The 7,088-nt window shown below is 29.9% G+C and overlaps 1 long non-coding RNA gene across 3 annotated transcripts; it reads right to left on the bottom strand.

Annotated features, from left to right (window-relative positions):
- Positions 1 to 941: 941 nt before the first annotated feature.
- Positions 942 to 6,092, bottom strand: LOC114175889. Of its 3 annotated transcripts, XR_003602936.1 has the most exons (5): positions 5,878 to 6,092; positions 5,671 to 5,725; positions 5,470 to 5,510; positions 2,460 to 2,987; positions 942 to 1,203 (listed from the first exon to the last, which is right to left on the bottom strand). It is a non-coding gene; the product is annotated as an uncharacterized LOC114175889 (long non-coding RNA). The 3 variants fall into 3 exon arrangements; XR_003602935.1 differs by lacking the exon at positions 942 to 1,203 and having other exon boundaries at positions 2,392 to 2,987; XR_003602937.1 differs by lacking the exon at positions 942 to 1,203 and having other exon boundaries at positions 2,392 to 2,945.
- Positions 6,093 to 7,088: the final 996 nt, after the last annotated feature.

Below are 7,088 nucleotides of genomic sequence, written 5' to 3'. Positions count from 1 at the left end.
TAAGTTAAGTGTTGTGATATGTATGCATGTTGATATATATATGTTTATAGTTTTGTATATGTGATTTTATCTGCTAAACTCACCCTATCTGCGTATGTGTGGCGATGATCGTGTACGCGGTGCACGGGAGCAGATGTTGGTGATGCAGGTGACTCTGGTGCAGCTTAGCCGCGGAGAGGGGATTGTCTTGGGAAACTTTATTATGTATTTATTTGTTTTTGAAAACAATTGTAAATCGTGATGGATGACTTGATAATATTGTAGATTTTAGTTTTGTAATTAACGTTGTATACTTTATTCGCCATTTAATAAAGTTTTAAATTTTTCCGCGTTTTGGAAAAATGAGGTATTATTAAATACGCTATTTTATTTATTCCATCTATTTATTTATAAATTAGTAATATCCTGACGGGATGTTACAGTTCCCATTTAAGACGTGGGTCTGTGTTTCTAATGACTTTGAAATTAAGTAATACATTATTAAAATCATCAACTCTAATTATGATTCGTTGTCAAATGGGCAATTAAAGAAGGTGAAGAGAAAAAACATCTTCACTTTGCCAGTGAGAACATTAGGAAGTTTACTATATTTGAAAGATAAAAAAAAGAATGAGAATTTATAAGAGACAACGAAATATGGAGTTCAATAAATCATGACAGTGCTATGTGGTATCTTTGTTTAGAGGGACTAAACTTCTTACACTTAAAGTGTTGTTTATTACTGGTTGCCAGAGTGTACCTTGCCATTTGATATTGAAAATTTTTTTGAATTAGAGACTTTATTAGTTGATAATTGTGATTTGTTGGAGTTGTCAAAGGAACATAATCAAAATTTCCGCTTGAGGTTAAAGATTGTAAATTTCATTTCATTGCCCTAGTTACTTGCAATACTTGTTAATTTCAACGTGTGACAATTTTTTGGGACTTCCTCAATGGCTATCAATTATGACTTTTATGAAAACATTGTGTGTCACAAGTTGTCCTAATCTGTTGTCTCTTCATGATGACATCCATCACCTTCATCTCACAACTAAATTATAAGCAACAACTCAAAATTGGAGACACAATATCAACCTTAGCATAGGACTTTTAAAATTGGAGGCACTATAAGTTGTTACCCCTGATCGGCACAAAAAGCTTCATGAATCATTTACAAAAGACAACTTTAACATATGTGTGTGCAATTTTACAAGGAATAAAAACCTTAGCCACACTCAGGATACCCACGTAACCCAATTCCATTTTTGCTTTCCGACTAAAACAAGATATCAAAATTGGAAGTACAAGCCACACTCAAAATTAAATTAGTCAAAAATAAATAAATTTGAATTCCCTAACTTCTCCATAAAGGTCTCAAAAACCAACATTCAAACCCATATTGTATCAAAAATTCATATTGAATCCAAATTATAAGAGACAACTTAGATGTGTTCATCCGAAAATTTCAAAAATTATCCACTACATTTGGAGTGTACACCCAACTCATATTTACTTAAATAAATAAATGTGAAGTCAAATTATAATCCAAAATCCTTCCACTTTGGACCAACAATCATTCAAAAGATAGTCAAATATTTCATTAATTGTCCAAATAACAAGAGGCAACTCAATTTTTTTACTGCGAACAAAGAAAGTCAAAGTGCACTTGACAATTCTATTTATGATGGGACAACTCAAAATTTATCCATATGAAAATTGCACAGTGAACCAAGAAAATCAAAGTGCAATTCGAGAATTCCATGTAGGAAAAATCAAAATATACCCTTATGAAACTTGCACTGTGAAACAAAAAATTCAAAGTGTTATTCATCAGTTCATTTAGGGTGTAAGACCGACTAAAGTTATAGGGCTTTTAAAATCAGAGCAACACCATCAACTCAAATTTATAGATTTAATATAACAACATACATGTATGCTGTCAAATTCATACGAAGCCAAAAACAATCCTTGATACCCATATATTCAATATAAAGTCCAATTATAATAAGTCAATTGCACCTGAAATGAGGCTCACAAGCCATCATTATTTTGTCCGATAATTAAAAATTCTCCTCCTGCAAAACGATTCAAAGTGTTAACTCATATATACTTATCCCATATCCCGACTGTGAATAAATAATTCAAATTGTGCTCCCTCAATCTCAAAGTGGATGCATATTTAAGTAACACATTCAATACTCCAATTATGGTCTCTCGATATCGCTCGATCCAAAGGAGTAGCCATAAGAAGTATAAAGCATTCATCTGGCAACTGAATTATAAGCAACGAACTCAAATATAACCATCTTAGAATTCCATTGGGAATAAAACTAATTTTATAGGTCTTTCAAAATTGGAGGCACAATATCAACCCTAGCATAGGACTTTTAAAATTGGAGGCACTATAAGTTGTTACCCATGAATCATTTACAAAAGACAACTTTAACATATGTGTGTGCAATTTTACAAGGAATAAAAACCTTAGCCACACTCGGTCAATTCAATTCAGGATACCCACGTAACCCAATTCCATTTTTGCTTTCCGACTAAAACAAGATATCAAAATTGAAAATTGGAGCAACTATAAGCAAATAAACTAGAAATTAAGTTTGAAAGGCAAGTAGACACATCCTAAAGTATAAACAAATAAAGAAAGCAATTAAACTAAACTATGCGGCCTAATGGTAAGACTAGAAGGCACTTAGAACCTTCAAAGCACTTACCAACTAATATGCGCTTCACTATAAGAAAGTAAGGTTCTAATTAAGAGATGGGATTGAACACCAAAGGCTCCCCCAAGACACCTAATTAGGCCAAGATTACAAGAAGCAAAACAAGTAAAATTTACAACTCAAATAAATGAAAAGTGCACATACAACCAAAGAAATGTTGCTCCTCTCCAAGTGTTTCTATGCTTTTCTTGTCTCCTTCACTCGGGCTTCAAGTCCCCTTTAGGTTTCCACTCCCTAAGATGTTACCTCAAGAGTTAGTTAACCTCAAAAGATAGCCTACACACAAAAACAAGCAAAATTCGAGAGGATGCCAAAGAAGAGAAATCAAGAAAAGGCTTAAAAACAAAGAATGCTAATTCAAAAGGATAGTTTGTATGACAACCAAGAGTACCAAAAAGGAAAAACAAGAAAATAAATGACCACAAACAAGGTTAAGCACACAAAGAAAATCACCTAAAGAAATGCACTAGAATAAATGAATAAAACCAAAAACAACTAGAATAAAGAAAGGTATGCTTCTTTTTCTCTGGTTGATTGTTAAAGATACATATAGTCACTCTTTTAGCTCAAACTTGAGACCATTAGCTTCTAGAAATTCCAACTTACAGCTCCAAATCAGTTTCAAATTTCAAATACAAGCAAACTAAACATCCCAAAGAAGGTAGCAGCAGTGGTTCTAGTGCACTAGTTTTGGTAACTTTTTTCTTGATTTTTTCTTTTGCTCTTTTGTTTATGAACTTATTTTCTATTATTTATCTCAATTTTCCAACACCAAAACAACCATTGGAACATATTTTCAACATATATATTTTGCACTTAAACGAGAAGCAAATCAAAATAGAGAGAAAACTACTAGAATCAAAAGATAGAATATGAAATTCAAGCAAAAATAATAAAAACCTAACTCTATGAACTTGTTAATGAACTAATAACAAGCATAAATACAAAGATACAAAATAAAAGCACTCAGATGAAATAAATTCTGACTACAACAACTAACACAATTATCGTCCTCTATTAAACTAAATATAAAATATGTCAAACAGTAAATAGATGAAATTTGTCTCCTAATAATTTTCCATAAACATCACTAAGAAAAAAAATCATTATTAAATCTGCAAAAAATATTTATGTGAACCTTCATTTTCGAATTACTCCTACCATGTCAAACTTTTAGGGAAATAAACTTACCACGTCACAATCACATGTACTGCATTAACATAATTAACATACTCTAATAATGACTAACATATATTAAAAATTCAGTTAAAGCTATGTAATGCCTAAATTCACATTCAACACAAACACTTTTTCGCTCAATTGATATAAATTCGTTCCGAGATTCACTAACTAGTTCATTCACTATATCATCACACTCTTACACAATTCTAATCATACAACCACACTTACACACTTAGCCTATATAATACTACATCGCAATTAAGCAACAAGATATAATAGATTTTTCAATAATACAATATTAAGTTCAAGACTCATGGCTAAATCAACAAAAAATATTTCACTAGAACTTCAACACTCAATTACTCTAAATAAATTCTAACCCCCAACGACAATTAACAAGGCTTTCATCCTTTATTACACTAAATATAAACAAATTCCAAACCATACATGAATTATGTTTGGCTCATAATAATTTTCCACAAGCACCACTAAGAAAAGCACCATCAAATCTACTAAAAAGGTTAACAAGAACCTTTATTTTCTAATTACATCTGACATGTAAAAACTATAGAGAAAAATACTAACCTAATCTAACTACCGACACAATTATAGATACCACTTTGAGGGAATTACAAATACTGCATTGATGGAATTGGCATCTTATTAAGGAGTAGCCCATTTTAAAAAACAACACTCAAAGCTATGTGATCATCATACAATGTTAAACACAACCACATTTTCACTTAAGTGATATGGTTTCACTCAAAGATTAACTAAATCGTTAACTACATCATTGTACTACAACATAGTTCTAATCATACAATCACCCTTAAATTTCTAACCAACATAATAATTCATCATAATTAGGCTACAAGACATAACATATCTTTCTAAAATATAATCCTTAAGTTGAAGAACTCATACCAAATTCTTCAAAAACCATTCACTAGAAATTTACCACTCAATTACTCTACATAAATTCTAGTTATAACAAAAATTAAGATAGTTATCATCCTCTGTTAGATTAAATATAAACATATTCCAAAAGATACGTAAGTGAAATTTGTTTCATAATAATTTTCTCCAAGCATCACTATGAAAAAAAATCATCACTAATTCTGCAAAAAATATGTATGAGAACCTCTATTAGGGAAATAAACTCACCAAGTCTAATTTCTCAAGGACAATGAGAACCTCTATTAGGGAAATAAACTCATCAAGTCTAATTTCTCAAGGACAACCAAAGATACTGCATTAACTGAATTGACATACTCTTATAATAACTAACATATATTAAAAAATCAATTAATATAATGTTATCACTAAATTCACATTCAACACAACCAATTTTTTGTTCAAGCAATATGATTTCACTAACTAATACATCGTCACACTCTTACACAATTTTAACCATACAATCACACTTACACACTAATCCTATCACTCCAAGATTCACTAACTAATTCCATAATCACACTCTTACACAATTTTAACCATACAATCACACTTAACTGATATAATACGTCTTAATATACATACAGAATCACGAATTACTTATCTGAAGAAAAAAAATTACTTTTTCCACTTTTGTTTCCTTTTTATTGCTTCTCACCGCACCTGCAGCCAAATCCAACAAAATTTCTAAACTGAAAGTTTAGACACATAATGGAATAAACTCAAGATTTGCAAGAAAATGCATAAATTAAAATAAAAAGAAAATTAGGAAAGGGAGCGGGAGAAGAGGAAAATAAACTAGGGTTTTTGTTTTACTCGCTACCATTTCTCTATGTCTTCTCTTCCAGCAATGAGAGAGTGAGTCTGTTACTGTGAATCTGTGATTATGGAAGAATCGTGAGCGGGGTGGACAAAACAAATCGGAGGTAGAATCGGTGGCTCGGTCGAACTCGCAAATGTGCTTCTGATTTGGCGAGTTCAACGAGAAAGTGTATGCGATATTGTTAAGCATTTCGTAAAAAATCCATACCTGGTTTTAAATGTGGATACGATCTTTCGTGAAAAATCCTTGACCTTTCCAAATCCTATGAAAGCCATTGAGAACCAGAAAACTACAAGAGTTTATAAATTCTTGAAAAAGAATAATAACTGGGAAAATATATACTCCTGAGTTTAGTTTGAATTTAATTCTAAGAAACTACCAAAGACCAAACTTGAAAACAGAACTCTTCAACTTCAGTCTCAAGAAACCTTGAAAACTAATAATTATATAAACAATCAATTAAATAAAATAACGTTATACATATATATATATATATATATATATATATATATATATATATATATATATATATATATATATATATATATATATATATATATATATATATATATCGGGTTTCTACGGGTGTTAAAAAATAATTTTATATAAAACTAGTTAAATAGGTTCAGATAATATTAAAAAAAAGCAAAAAAGGTAATATATATATATATATATATATATATATATATATATATAATAGTTACTAGCGTAACACAGGCGCTATCGCGCCTGTGTGTATGTACTTTTTAAATATGCGTGATATTATATTAGTAGGTGATAATATTATAATGTTATTAAGTTAAAAATAAAGAAGAAATATATCAGAACATATAAAAATAAAGTGAAATATATCAGAACAGATAAAAGAATAACCATTGATAAATAAAGAAGAAGAAAAGAAGCATAGACATCCGATTTTATAAAAAATTTGTAAAAATAACGATCAATTTTTAAAAATTTAATAAATTATTATATTTAAAGGGTAAAATCGGTATTTTGAAAAGTGGACACAAAAAGGAGAATCCCCTTTATATATTGTTATAGATTATTACCGTTAATATAATGAATAATAATAATATTACTATTAATATACAATAGAAAATATATGGAACTTCTTTGGTACAGAAGATGGTTCTCATACATCAGACTACACAAGATCAAAAGAAACAAGAGAAGAGTAAATATTTTTATTAAAAGATAAAATGAAATTTATTTCAATTTACAACCACTACAATAAAAATTATCATGATTGTCCAAACTACTCAAAACTCCCGTAGACTACAAAATTTAAACTAGATGTAAAAATATGACCCAAACGAAAATGCCACAAATAAAAAGGTGAAGAAGAATTAGACAAACGAAACAAAAATAAACACTAGAGATTGCAACTATTGACTCCTTAAACTGATTCAAGACAT

Source organism: Vigna unguiculata, chromosome 3, assembly GCF_004118075.2.
Source record: "Vigna unguiculata cultivar IT97K-499-35 chromosome 3, ASM411807v1, whole genome shotgun sequence".
In the NCBI taxonomy this organism is placed as follows: Eukaryota; Viridiplantae; Streptophyta; class Magnoliopsida; order Fabales; family Fabaceae; genus Vigna; species Vigna unguiculata.
Note: the sequence above shows the minus strand (reverse complement) of the source record. Positions and strands in the feature narration are given on the sequence as shown.